At 39.9% G+C, this 15,497-nt stretch overlaps 1 protein-coding gene and 1 pseudogene across 6 annotated transcripts in view; one reads left to right on the top strand and one right to left on the bottom strand.

Annotated features, from left to right (window-relative positions):
* GJC3 (gap junction protein gamma 3) overlaps window positions 1-15,497 on the bottom strand; it is a 37,849-nt gene that overhangs the window by 8,445 nt on the left and 13,907 nt on the right. The gene's annotated exons all lie outside the window — the stretch shown is intronic.
* On the top strand, window positions 1,894-2,610 carry LOC309854076 (large ribosomal subunit protein uL22 pseudogene; annotated as a pseudogene). Its single transcript has one exon. The product of its transcript is annotated as a large ribosomal subunit protein uL22 pseudogene (transcript).

The raw sequence follows: 15,497 nt of genomic DNA on the forward strand, positions 1-15,497 counted from the left end.
GGATTGTCTGAGTGGGCCTGATGACACCACAGGATTCCTTATAAAAAGGAGGCAAAAGGGGGCGCCTGGGTGGCTCAGAGGGTTAAAGCCTCTGCCTTCGGCTCAGGTCTTGATCCCAGGGTCCTGGGTTAGAGCCCCACATCAGGCTCTCTGCTCAGCTGAGTCTGCTTCCCCCACTCTCTCTCTGCCTACCTCTCTGCCTACTTGTGATCTCTGTCTGTCAAATAAATAAATCAAATCTTTAAAAAAAAAAAAAGCTGTCTGTTCTAATAGAAATTACGGTAATAGAGTTGATTATATTAAGAGACACTTTCAGCCAATAGTGAATTTGGTAAGAAATTTTCTCATGCTCACATCTTCCTAGGAACAACGCAAAAGGCAAGGGAAGCAAGGGAAAAAATGAACTATTGGGATTTCATCAAGATCAAAAGCTTTTGCACAGCAAAGGAAACAGTTAACAAAATCAAAAGACAACTGACAGAATGGGAGAAGATATTTGCAAACGACATATCAGATAAAGGACTAGTGTCCAGAATCTATAAAGAACTTAGCAAACTCAACACCCAAAGAACAAATAATCCAATCAAGAAATGGGCAGAGGACATGAACAGACATTTCTGCAAAGAAGACATCCAGATGGCCAACAGACACATGAAAAAGTGCTCCATATCACTCGGCATCAGGGAAATACAAATCAAAACCACAATGAGATATCACCTCACACCAGTCAGAATGGCTAAAATCAACAAGTCAGGAAATGACAGATGCTGGCGAGGATGTGGAGAAAGGGGAACCCTCCTACACTGTTGGTGGGAATGCAAGCTGGTGCAGCCACTCTGGAAAACAGCATGGAGGTTCCTCAGAATGTTGAAAATAGAACTGCCCTATGACCCAGCAATTGCACTATTGGGTATTTACCCTAAAGATACAAATGTAGTGATCCAAAGGGGCACATGCACCCGAATGTTTATAGCAGCAATGTCCACAATAGCCAAACTATGGAAAGAACCTAGATGTCCATCCACAGATGAATGGATCAAGAAGATGTGGTATATATACACAATGGAATACTATGCAGCCATCAAAAGAAATGAAATCTTGCCATTTGCGACAACATGGATGGAACTAGAGCGTATCATGCTTAGCGAAATAAGTCAAGCAGAGAAAGACAACTATCATATGATCTCCCTGATATGAGGAAGTGGTGATGCAACATGGAGGCTTAAGTGGGTAGGAGAAGAATAAATGAAACAAGATGGGATTGGGAGGGAGACAAACCATAAGTGACTCTTAATCTCACAAAACAAACTGAGGGTTGCTGGGGGGAGGGGGTTTGGGAGAAGGGGGTGGGATTATGGACATTGCGGAGGGTATGTGCTTTGGTGAGTGCTGTGAAGTGTGTAAACCTGGTGATTCACAGACCTGTACCCCTGGGGATAAAAATATATGTTTATAAAAAAAAAAAAAAAAAAAAAAAAGGACCAATACCCAACTTTTGTAGCAACATGGACGGGACTGGAAGAGATTATTATGCTGAGTGAAATAAGTCAAGCAGAGAGAGTCAATTATCATATGGTTTCACTTATTTGTGGAGCATAACAAATAGCATGGAGGACATGGGGAGTTAGAGAGGAGAAGGGAGTTGGGGGAAATTGGAAGGGGAGGTGAACCATGAGAGACTATGGACTCTGAAAAACAATCTGAGGGTTTTGAAGGGGTGGGGGGTGGGAGGTTGGGGTACTAGGTGGTGGGTATTATAAAGGGCACGAATTGCATGGAGCACTGGGTGTGGTGAAAAATAATGAATACTGTTATGCTGAAAATAAAAAATAAATTAAAAAAAAAAAAAAAAAAAAAAAAAGAAATTTTCTCATGCTCTTCCTCTCAGTAGCCTGGGGTGACCTCTGAAAATCATTCACTATCCGCTTGACCCGGAAAACCCTACGAAATCATGCAAGTCAAGAGGTTCAAATCTCCGTGTTCACTTTAAGAACACACATGAAACTGCTCAGGCCATCAAGGGTATGCATATCCGAAAAGCCACCAAGTATCTGAAAGACGTCACTTTGCAGAAGCAGCGTGTGCCATTCTGTCACTACAGTGGTGGAGTTAGTAGGTGTGCCCAGGCCAAACAGTGGGGCTGGACACGAGGTCGGTGGCCCAAGAAGAGTGCTGAATTTTTACTGCACATGCTTAAAAATGCAGAGAGTAATGCTGAACTTGAGGGTTTAGATGTCGATTCCCTAGTCATTGAGCACATTCAGGTGAACAAAGCCCCCAAGATGTGGCGTAGGACTTACAGGGCTCATGGTCGCATTAACCCATACATGAGCTCTCCCTGCCACACTGAGATGATCCTTACTGAAAAAGAGCAGATTGTTCCTAAACCAGAAGAGGAGGTTGCACAGAAGAAAAAGATATCCCAGAGGAAACAGAAGAAACAAAAACTTATGGCCCAAGAGTAAATTTGCACAGAATAAATGCAAATAAAAATTTAAAAAATAATAAAATTTCTTCATGAGGAGCCTGAGTGGCACAGTCGGCTAAGCATCTGACTCTTGGTTTCAGCTGTGGTCATCATCTCAGGGTTGTGAGATCAAACCCCATGCTGGGTGTGAAGCCCACCTTAAAAAAAAAAAATAAAAGTAAAATAGCCAGAGATGAATTTATGTTGAAATTTTGACTTTTTGGGAGTGGCTAGGTGGCTCAGTTGGTTAAACATCTGTCTTCAGCTCAGGTTGTGATCCCAGGGTCCTGGGATTGGTATTGAGCCCCGTGTCTGGGCTCCTTGCTCAATGGGAAGCCTGCTTCTCCCTCTCCCTCTGTCTATTGCTCACCCTGCTTGTGCGCTCTCTCTCTCTGTCAAATGAATAAATAAAATCATAAAAAAAGAAAAAGAAATTAGAACATTTTGAAATACAAGTCAAAAATAATTATTTTAATCATTATATATTTATATATGCTAGATACATATATAGAGAGATAGATTTATAGATGTAAAATTTTAATTCCAGGAGAGTTAACATACAGTGTTAATATTAGTTTCAAATGTATGATATAGTGATTTGACAATTCTATACATTATTCACTGCTAGTTATGATAAGGATTTTACACATATTTCTAACGTTGAATCAGTTTGTATACTAATCAGATCAATAGCTTCTTACCACATAACAAAATCTATGTTATTTTGCTCTGCTAACTATACTACATCTGATGCAATGGTTAAAAATTGGGGCTCCTATGGGCACCTGGGTGGCTCAGGTCGTGATTTCAGAGTCCTGGGATCGAGCCCCACATCGGGCTCTCTGCTCCGCGGGGAACCTGCTTCCTCCTCTTTTTCTGTCTGCCTCTCTGCCTACTTGTGATCTCCATCTATCAAATAAATAAAATAAAATCTTTTTTAAAAAATTGGGGCTCCTACTGGGTTAATTTTTCAGTGGTCCACCGCCGTCTGTTATTATCCATTCTATTATCCATTATTGAGGGCCCAGACTAATGAATTCAGTGGGAATACAATGGAGACCACTCCCATGCATTTCGTAATTATTTGTAGATGCCCCTGATTTCTGCTATTTCTCCTACGATGTAATATTGTTTTCCATTTACTATCTTGGCCGAGTGTGAGTTTGTGGGGAGAAGGGTTCATTTAGCCTTTGCGACCCACATTTGACCCTTGAACGGTGCATGGGTTAGGGACACTGACCCCTGTGCCTTTGAAAATCCATGTATAACTTTTGACTCTCCAAAAACTCAACCAGTAATAGAACTGCAAGAGATCATTTTTTTTAATTTTTTATTTTTTATAAACATATATTTTTATCCCCAGGGGTACAGGTCTGTGAATCACCAGGTTTACACACTTCACAGCACTCACCAAATTACATACCCTCCCCAATGTCCATAATCCCACCCCCTTCCCCCAAACCCCCTCCCCCCAGCAATCCTCAGTTTGTTTTGTGAGATTAAGAGTCACTTATGGTTTGTCTCCCTCCCAATCCCATCTTGTTTCATTTATTCTTCTTCAACCCACTTAAGCCTCCATGTTGCATCACCACTTCCTCATATCAGGGAGATCATATGATAGTTGTCTTTCTCTGCTTGACTTATTTCGCTAAGCATGATACGCTCTAGTTCCATCCATGTTGTTGCAAATGGCAAGATTTCATTTCTTTTGATGGCTGCATAGTATTCCATTGTGTATATATACCACATCTTCTTGATCCATTCATCTGTTGATGGACATCTAGGTTCTTTCCATAGTTTGGCTATTGTGGACATTGCTGCTATAAACATTCGGGTGCACGTGCCCCTTTGGATCACTACATTTGTATCTTTAGGGTAAATACCCAATAGTGCAATTGCTGGGTCATAGGGCAGTTCTATTTTCAACATTTTGAGGAACCTCCATGCTGTTTTCCAGAGTGGCTGCACCAGCTTGCATTCCCACCAACAGTGTAGGAGGGTTCCCCTTTCTCCACATCCTCGCCAGCATCTGTCATTTCCTGACTAGTTGATTTTAGCCATTCTGACTGGTGTGAGGTGATATCTCATTGTGGTTTTGATTTGTATTTCCCTGATGCCGAGTGATATGGAGCACTTTTTCATGTGTCTGTTGGCCATCTGGATGTCTTCTTTGCAGAAATGTCTGTTCATGTCCTCTGCCCATTTCTTGATTGGATTATTTGTTCTTTGGGTGTTGAGTTTGCTAAGTTCTTTATAGATTCTGGACACTAGTCCTTTATCTGATATGTCGTTTGCAAATATCTTCTCCCATTCTGTCAGTTGTCTTTTGATTTTGTTAACTGTTTCCTTTGCTGTGCAAAAGCTTTTGATCTTGATGAAATCCCAATAGTTCATTTTTGCCCTTGCTTCCCTTGCCTTTTGCGTTGTTCCTAGGAAGTGCAAGAGATCATTTTTATTGCAATACGCCATTTCCTGGAGGGAGGAACTGCTCTCTGGGAGATGATTAGCATCTGATGTTTTATTTTTTTTAAGATTTTATTTATTTATTTGACAGAGAGAAAGATCACAGGTAGGCAGAGAGGCAGGCAGAGAGAGGAAGAAGCAGGCTCCCTGCTGAGCAGAGCCCAACGTGGGGCTCCATCCCAGGACCCTGGAATCATGACCCGAGCCAAAGGCAGAGGCTTTAACCCACTGAGCCACCCAGGCGCCCCAGCATCTGATGTTTTAAATGGGTACTCACACTTGAGTTCACCTCAGTAGCAACAGGAAGTGGTTATGAAATCATGACGGTAAAATATGTACTGCAGCTAATTTTGTGCAGTTAGGATTTAAGACCACATCTTTACATGTGTTTACATTTCTCTTGATTGCAAATAGCACCGTGTATAGTCTGCAAGTGTGTGTGTAAGTTTTGATAAATTTTAGCTTTTTAAAATAAGATTTGTGGGGGCACCTAACTGGCTCACTCAGTGGAGCATATGACTCTTAATCTTCGGGTTGTGAGTTCAAGCCCCATATTGGGTGTAGAGATTACTTTTTTAAAAATCTTAAAAAATAAAATAAAATAGACCCATGATTTTTCATGGTAGTAAATGATAAAACAGATTGTATCTACATATATGATATACCTTTTACTTAATATTTTCAATATTTCTAGGCTATATGGTTCATCTGTGACTCAAAAGTTTTCAAATTGTTTCAAATCTCCCCCCAAATGTTTCCAATATGTTTATTGAAATTATCTTCAAATAAGGCTAAAGACATCCTACTGAAGAGTGAATGGGTCCATCAGGAAATTAAATAATAATTTTAAAAATTCATGGAAACAAATGAAAATGAAAACTCAACTGTTCAGAGCACTTGGGATTCAACAAAGGCAGACCTAAGAGGGAAGTATATAGCAATACAAGCCTTTCTCAAGAAATAGGAAAAGTCTGGGGCACCTGGATGGCTCAGTGGGTTAAAGCCTCTGCCTTCAGCTCAGGTCATGATCCCAGGGTCCTGGGATCAAGCCCCGCATCGGGCTCTCTGCTCAGCAGGGAGCCTGCTTCCTCCTCTCTCTCTCTGCCTGCTTCTCTGTGATCTCCCATTTGTCAAATAAATAAATAAAATTTAAAAAAAAAGAAATAGGAAAGGTCTCAAATATACAACCTAACCCTACACCTAAAGGAGCTGGAGAGAGAAAAGCAAATAAAGCCTAAACTCAGCAGGGGAAGAGAAAAAATAAAGATTAGAGCAGAAGTCAATGAAATAGAAACTGAAACAACAGTAGAATGGAACAACGAAACTAGGAACTGGTTTGTTAAAAGAATTAGTAAGATTGCTAACCTTACCCTAGCCAGACTTATCAAAAAGAAAAGAGAAAGGACCCAATTTAATAAAATCATCAGTGAAAGAGGAGAGATCACAACCAATACTGAAGAAATACAATTATAAGAACATATTATGAGCAACTATATGCCAACAAATCAGGCAATCTGGAAGAAATGGATGCATTCCTAGAAAAGTATAAACTACCAAAACTGAAACAGGAAGAAATGGAAAACCTGAACAGACCCATAACCAGTAAGGAAATTGAAGCAGTCATCAAACACTCCCAACAAACCAGAGTCCAGGACTGGATGGCTTCCCAGGGAAATTCTACCAAACATTTACAGAAGAATTAATATTTATTCTTCTGAAGCTTTTTGAGAAAGTAGAAATGGAAGGGAAACTTCTAAGCTCTTTCTATGAGGCCAGCATTACTTTGATCCCAAAACCAGACAAACACCTCACCAGAAAGGAGAACTACAGACCAATATCCCCAATGAATACAGATGCAAAAATCCTCACCAAAATGCTAACCAGTAGGATCCAACAGTACATTAACAGGATTATTCACCACAACCAAGTGAGATTTATTTCTGGGCTGGAAGGGTGGTTCAACATCTGCAAATCAATCAAGGTAGTATACTACATTAATGAAAGGGACAAGAACCATATGATCCTCTCAATAGTTGCAGAAAAAGCATTTGATAAAGTATAGCGTCCTTTTTTGATTAAAACTCTCCACAGTGTAGGGATAGAAGGCACGTACCTCAATATCATAAAAGCCATCTATGAAAAAACCATAGCAAATATCATTCTCACTGGAAAAAAGACTGAGAGCTTTCCCCCTAAGGTCAGGAACACAGCAGGGATGCCCACTCTCACCACTGTTGTTCAACATAGTACTAGAAGTCCTAGCCCTAGCAATCAGACAACAAAAAGAAAAAAAAAGGCATCCGAATTGGCAAAGAAGATGTCAAACTCCCACTCTTCACAGATGACATGATACTCTATGTGGAAAACCCAAAAGACTCCACCCTCAAATTGGTAGAACTCATACAGGAGTTCAGGAACGTGGCAGGATATAAAAATCAATGTACAGAAATCAGTTGCATTTCTATACACTAACAATGAAACAGAAGAAAGGGAAATTAAGGACTTGATCCCATTTACGATTGCACCAAAACCCATAAGATACTTAGTAATAAACCCAACCAAAGAGGCAAAGGATCTGTACTCAGAAAACTATGGTACACTCATGAAATAAATTGAGGAAGACCCAAAGAAATGAAAAAACGTTCCATGGTAATGGATTGGAAGAACAAATATTGTAAAAATGTCTATGCTACCTAGAACAGTCTACACATTTAATGCAATCCCTATCAAAATACCATCAACTTCTTTCAAAGAAATGGAACAAGTACTCCTAAAATTTGTATGGAACCAGAAAAGATGGCAAAAAGCCAAAAGGATGTTGGAAAAGAAAACCAAAGCTGGTGGCATCACAATGCCAGACTTCAAACTCTATTACAAAGCTGTAATCATCAATACAGTATGCTGCTGGTACAAAAACAGACACATAGATCCATAGAACAGAATAGACAGACCCTCAACTCTGTGGTCAGCTAATTGTCGACAAAGCAGGAAAGAATATCCAATGGAAAAATGACAGTCTCTTCAACAATTGGTGTTGGGAAAATTGAACAGCCACAAGCAGAAGAATGAAACTGGACCATTTTCTTACACCATGCACAAAGATAAATGGATGAAAGACCTAAATGTGAGACAAGAATCCATCAAAATTGTAGAGGAGAACACAGGGAGAAACTGCTTTGACCTCGGCCAGAGCATCTACTTGTTAGACACATCTCCAAAGGCAAGGGAAACAAAGGCCAAAATAAACTATTGGGACTTCATCAAGAAAAAAAGCTTTGGCACAGCAAAGGAAACAGTCGACAAGACCAAAAGAAAAACAACCGAATGGAAGTAGATATTTGCAAATGTCTTATCAGATAAAGGGCTAATACCCAAAATCTATAAAGAACTTATCAAACTCAACACCCAAAGAACAAATAATCCAATCAAAAAATGGGCAGAAGACATGAGCAGACATTTCTCCAAAGAAGACATCCCAATAGCCAACAGACACATGATAAAATGCTCAACATCCCTCAACATCAGGGAAATACAAATCAAAACCACAATGAGATACCACCTCACACCAGCCTGATGGCTAAAATTAGTAAGTCAGGCAATGGCAGATGTTGGCAAGGATGCAGATAAAGGGGAACACCCTTACACTATTGGTGGGAATGCAAGCTGGTGCTGTCACTCTGGAAAACAGTATGGAGGTTCCTCAAAAAGTTGAAAAGTGCTACCTTATGACCCAGCAACACACTACTGGGTATTTATCCTAAACATACAAATGTAGTGGTCCAAAGAGGTACCTGTACCCCAATGTTTATAGCAGCAGTGTCCACAATAGCCAGACTGTGGAAAGAGCCCAATGTCCATTGACAGATGAATGAATAAAGAATATGTGGTATATATACACAATGGAATACTACTCAGCCACCAAAAAAATGAAATCTTGCCATTTGCAGCAACATGGATGGTACTAGAGAATATTACGCTAAGCAAAATAAGTCCATCAGAGAAAGACAATTATCATATGCTTTCACTCATGTGGAATTTAAGCAACAAAACAGAGGTTAATGAGGAGAACAGAGAAAAAAAATAAAACAAGATGAAATCAGAGAGGGAGACAAACCATAAAATTTATGCCTAATCATAGAGGAAAAAAAAAAAAAAAGGAAAATGTTCCAGTTCTGTGGGAGGATAGGGTAACTGGGTGATGACACTAAGGAGGGCATGTGAAGTAATGAGCCCTGTGTATTATATAAGACTGATGAATCACCGACTTCTACCTCTGAAACTAATAATACATTTTTGTTAATTAATTGAATTTAAATTTAAAAAAAATAAAAAATATATTGCAATTTAAAAAAAAAAAAGAAAAGAAAAAAATCTTCATATAAGTGGACCCACACAGTTCAAACCCAAACAACGTAGGTTTGAAGGGTCAATTGTAATAGTATTACTCCATTGGTCAAGGAACCTATGTTGGATTTAGCCACACACTAAGCTTATCCATCCTAATTTTACATTCTGGAGCATGGAAAGTGGCTACCATATGGGACTACCATATGGGTAGAGCCAGTGACTATAAGATGTACTGGGAGAGAGAACTGGACCAGGTCTCCATTTATTGCCAGACCTCCATATGCATTATGGTGGAGTGTCCTCAGGCTTGTCAGTGTCAAGTCGAATCATGTATCCAACTGTCCTCAGAAGATTTCAGGATTCCCCTTCCCTGTTGCATGGCTTCTTTGAATAAATGGCCGTAGGTTACCATGGGGAAACACTCAGGGAATCACTACTACATACACCTGACATGACTCTGTCCACATGGAGCTCCAACTGCATCTTCAATCAATAGGCTCTCCGTCTAACTTACTTAAAATTAACAGTGCTCAGAACTAACTTGGCTCGGAAACCTGTCAAGAGCTTAGGATTTGCATGAAGGTGGCTTTTCTTGATCTCTCTTTTTTTTTAAGATTTTATTTATTTATTTGACAGAGAGAGATCACAAGAAGGCAGAGGAGCAGGCAGAGAGGGGAGGGAAACAGGCTCCCCGCCGAGCAGAGAGCCCAATGCGGGGCTCGATCCCAGGACCCTGGGATCATGACCTGAGGCAGAGGCAGAGGCTTTATCCCACTGAGCCACCCAGGTGCCCCTCTTGATCTCTTCTTATTGTCTTTATTACTCCATACCCAAATTTGGCTGTCCGTCTACCTTTTTAATAAGAGCTTTATTGAGATATATTCCTATGCCATAAAATCCACTTTTTAACTCTACAATTCAGTGGGGTGTATTCAAAATGTTGTGCATCACCACTCTGTAATCTTAGAAAATTTCATCACACCAAAAGGAAACCCTGTAGTCATGGATAGTAACTCCCCATCTCCACTCCCTTATCCCCATCCCAGGGCAACCATTAACATACTTACCATCCCTATAGATTTTTCCTATTCTAGGCTTCACAGCATAAATGGAATTCTGTGTGGCCTTTTGTGACTAGCCCTTTTCATTTAGCATAATGTCTTCAAGGTTCAGCCAGGGAACAGTGTGTATCAGGACTTCACTCCTTTTTTTTTTTTTAAGATTTTACTTATTTATTTGACAGAGAGAGATCACAAGTAGGCCGAGAGACAGGCAGAGAGAGAGAGAGAGGAAAGTAGGCTCCCCGCTGAGCAGAGAACCTGATGCAGGACTCGATCCCAGGACTCTGAGATCATGACCTGAGTGGCATGACCTGAAGGCAGTGGCTTAACCCACTGAGCCACCCAGGCGCCCAAGACTTCACTCCTTTTTATTGCTAAATAATATTCTATTGCATGGATATACCATTTTTATTTATTCATTCATCAGTTAATGGGCATTTTGGTTGTGCCCCTTTTCAGATAATGCCACTGTGAATATTTGTGTACAAGCTTTTGTGTGGACCTGGGTTTTCATTTATAGAAAATTGATATTTAACTTTTTGAAGAACTGACAGATTGTTTTCCAAAGTGGCAGCAACATTTTACATTCCCAGTGGCAATGTAGATTTTTCTTTTTCTCCATATACTTTCCAGCACTTTTTTCCCAACTATTAGGCTATAATTGACATATAATAGCATGCGATGTAAAGTATACTACGCGATGATTTAATATACATATACATTACAGAATGTTTACCCCAATAAGGTTAGTTAACTCATCCTTTACCTCACAATTGATAATTACCATTTTTTGTTATTGTTGTTGATGTTATGGCAGGAACGTTATAGTTCTCCTCACAGCAACTTCCAAGTAGACAATACAGTATTTAACTATAGTCACTTACTCCTGTTATAACGGACAGTACCCTTTGACCAACATCTCCCCATGTCCCTCACCCCTCAGGCCCTGGCAGCCGCCATTCTACTCTCTGTTTCTATGAGTTCAGTGTTTTTAAATTCTGCATATATGTGAGAGCATGCAGTAGTTCTCTTTTCTTATCTGGTTCCTTTCACTTAGCATAATGCCCTCCAAGCCCATCCATGTCATCACAAACAGCAGGCTGTCCTTCATTTTCATGGCTGAATAATATTTCAGTGTGTCCACATGCGTGCACACACACGGAGTGTGTGTGTGTGTGTGTGCCATTTCGCTTATTCATTCATCCATAGATGGACATTTAAGTTGTCTCCACACTGTGGCTATTGTAAATAATGCTGCAGTGAACATGGGAGTTCAGAGATCTCTTTGAGGTCCTGATTTCATTTTCTTTGGATATATTCCCAGATGTGGAATTGCTAAAGAACAATGCACTTTGTTTTTCTTTGTCTTGTTTTGTTGTTTAGTTTTGAGAAACCATCATACTCTTTTCCATAGTGTTTAAATTCCCACCAGTGGTGCCCCAGGGTTCTCTTTCTCCACATCCAAACCAAGATTTATTGCCTCTTGTCTTTTTCATAACAGCCATTCCAACAGGTGTGAGATGATACCCCACTGTGGTTTTTACCAGCATTTCCCTGATGATTGGTAATGTTGAGCACCTTTTGATATATTTGTTGGCCATTTGTGTATCTTCTCTGTGGGGGAAAAAAAAAAAAAGGCTATTCAAGTCCTCACACATTGTAGTTTATTTATTTATTTATTTTAGTAATCTCTACACTCAGCATGGGACTTGAACTCATAACTCTGAGATCAAGAGTCACACGCTCTTCTGATGGAGCCATCCAGGCGCCTCCCTCTGCACATTTTTAATTTGGATTGTTTGGGAGGTGTTTTTGCTAGCAAGTTATACGAGTTGCTTATATATATTGGATATTAACCCACTATTAGAGTTTGCAAGTATTTTCTCCCATTCCAAAGGTTATGTTTCCATTTTCCTAATTGTTTCTTTTGCTCTACAGAAACATTTTACTTTGATGTTGAATGATGCTTGTCCTTTTAGTGTCATATCCAAAAAATCATTGCCAAGATAAATCTCAAGGAGATTTTTCCCTATATTTTCTCCTGGGAGTTCTACAGTTTCAGGTCTTATGTTTAGGTCATCAATTCATTTTCAGCTAATTTTTGTGAGCAGTGTAGTAAGACAGAGGTCCAGTTTTGTTCTTTTACAAGTGAATATTCAATTTTTGCAACACCATTTATTAAAGAGACTATCCTTCCCTCATTGAGTATGCTTGGTTTTCTTGTCAAATATTAGTTGGCTATATATGCATGGGTTTATTTCTGGGCTCTTGATTCTGTTCCATTGGTCGCTGTGTCTGTTTTTAATGCCAGTTCTATACCCTCTGATTACTATAAGCTTTATAATGCGGCTTGAAATCAGGAAGTGTGAGGCCGCAAGCTTTGTTCTTCTCAAGATTGCTTTGGCTGTTTGGGGTCTTTTGTGGTTCCATACAAATCAAAGCTTTGCTTTTTCTATTTCTATGAAAAATGCTGTTAGAATTTTGATAGAGATTGCATTGAATCTATAGACGGATTTGGGTAGTATGGGCATTTTAACAAAATTAACTTTCCCAATCCATGAACATGGAGTATATTTCCAATTATTCATCTCTTCAGTTTCATTTATCAAGACTTATTATAGTATTTTGTATAAAGATCCTTCAGGGGCACCTGGGTGGCTCAGTCGTTAAGCGTCTGCCTTCAGCTCGGGTCATGATCCCAGGGTCCTGGGATCGAGCCCCACATCGGGCTCCCTGCTTGGAGGGAAGCTTGCTTCTCCCTCTCCCTCTCCCACTCTCCCAGCTTGTGTTCCCTCTCTCACTGCATCTCCCTGTCAAATAAATAAAATCTTTAAAAATAATAATAAGTTAAAAAATAAAGAACCTTCAGTCCCTTGGTTAAATTTATTTACAAGTATCTTATTGTTTCTTATGCTATTATAAGTGGAACTGTTTATTTCTTTTTCATCCAGTTCATTGTTGGTATATAGAAACACAGCTCATTTTTGTATGTTGATTTTGTATTCTGCAACTTTACTGAACTGGTTGATCAGTTCTAACATGTTTTGGGTAGGGTCTCTAGGCTTTTCTATACACTAGATCATGTCATCAGCAAATAGAAACAGTTTGACTTCTACCTTTCCACTTGGATACATTTTATTTCTTTTTCTTGCCTAATTGCTCTGGCTCCCACTACTATTTCCACTACTATGCTGAATAGGAGTGGTGATAAGAGCATTTTTTCTTGTTTCCAATCTTAGAGGGAAAGCATTCAACCCTATCACTGTTGAGTATGATGTTAGCCAAGGGTTTATCATACATCGCTTTTATTATGTTGAGATGTGTACCTTCTGTACCCAACGTTTTGAGAGTTTTTGTCATGAAAGGGCACTGAATTTTGTCAAACGCTTTTTCTGTATCAATTAGGTGATCATATGATGTTTGTCTTTCATTCTATTAATATAATTTCATCACACTTATTGCTTTGTATATATTGCAGCAACCTTGCATCCGAGGGATAAATTCCACTTTGTCATGGTGTCTGATGCTTTTAATTTGCTGTTGAATTTAGTTTGCTAGTATTTTGTTGAGAATTTTTGCATTTATATGCATTAGGGTTATTGGTCTATAGTTTCTTTTCTTGTAATATCCTTGTCTGGTTTTGCTATCAAAGTAATGCTAACCTTGTAAAATTATTTTGGAGGTATTTCCTCCTTTTCTATATTTTGGAAGAGTTTGAGAAGGACTGGCATTAATTTTTTTCATTTTTGGTAAAATTCACCTGCAAAGCCATCTGGTCTTAGACTTTAATATTGGGGGATTTTTTGGTCATGCATTCAATTTCCTTACTTACCATTGATCTGCTGTTCAGATTTTCTATTCATGATTCAGATTTGGTAGCTCATATGTTTCTAGGAATTTATCCATTTCTCCTAGGTTGTCCAATTTGTTGTTACATAATTGTTCATAATAGTGTCCTATGCTCCTTTGTATTTTTGTGGTATCCATTGTAATATGTCCTTTCTTGTTTGTAATTTTGTGGAGTCCTCTCTTTTTTTCTTGGAAGCCTAGCTAAAGTTTTGTTCTTTTGATTTATCTTTTCAAAAAAAGCAGCTCTTAGTTTCACTGCCCTTTTCTCTTGTGTTTCTGATCTCTATTTCATTTCCTTCTGCTCTGGAAGAGGCAGGATGGGAGCTAAAGGTGACTCTAGGGTCAGACTCTTCCCTCTCTGCCAAATAGCTTCTCAAGGAAGAGCACTGACTTAGGTGGCTTTAGCACCTAACTTAGCACTGAGCTAGGTGCCTTTAGCACATCTTTGCTTACAGCATGTGATTGTCTCCTTGGAAACCAAGAGCTATGACCCTGCATTCAGGGCTATGCAGATGGTCCAGCCAGAGTGACCAAAGTCCTTGTCTAAATGTCTGAAGTGGGGGTGGGAAGTGGGGAGGTGCACAGAGCCCAAGGAATAGGGGCACTTTTCAAAGTTGGATGAATTTCTCCAGATTCCTCAAAGGCTCCATTTATAAATGTCCTCAGTGCCCGGGTCAGTGTGGGTATCAGGGGAGGAGGCTAAGTTTGGTGCCAGGGGGGTTGGGGAGAGAGGGTTTTTGCCTAGTTGTTTCTAAGCCTCTGATAAGACGCTAAAGCACCCAGACAAACTTCTCTTTCACAATAAGTTTCTGAGGATTGGTGCCAGGAAAGAAGCCCCTGAGGGTAAAGAGAACTCGCATCCCACTCCTTTATTCCGCCAAACAGTGCGCTCTTTGAGACCAGCCTCCTCCCCCAGCCATATGTTGATGGCCTGTGCCCTGACCTGGAGCAGCAGCGTGCAGGGATCGCTCAAGGGTGAGGGGTAGAAAGAAGTGTGGAGGCCTGGTGTCTCTTTATCCACTAGGACCGGCAAAATCTTTCCTCCCTCCTTCCTTCCTTTTCCACAGCTGGATGTCTCTATCTGGTTTTGAGTGAGAAATAACTACGGTCAAGGGCTGAGGAGGGGTCAGCAGATGGAAAGCGGCAGAACAAGAAGGAAAACACCTGCTCAGAGAACTGAATACAGCAGCACTGCACCTGGGATACTACCCGACCTGGAGAGCTCAGCCAGTCCTACACCCATCATCACATGAACATCTGGAAGAAACAAAAATATAAACTAATAATTTCTTAAGATTAAAAATCTGTAA

Source organism: Mustela nivalis, assembly GCF_964662115.1.
Source record: "Mustela nivalis genome assembly, chromosome: 19".
In the NCBI taxonomy this organism is placed as follows: domain Eukaryota; kingdom Metazoa; phylum Chordata; class Mammalia; order Carnivora; family Mustelidae; genus Mustela; species Mustela nivalis.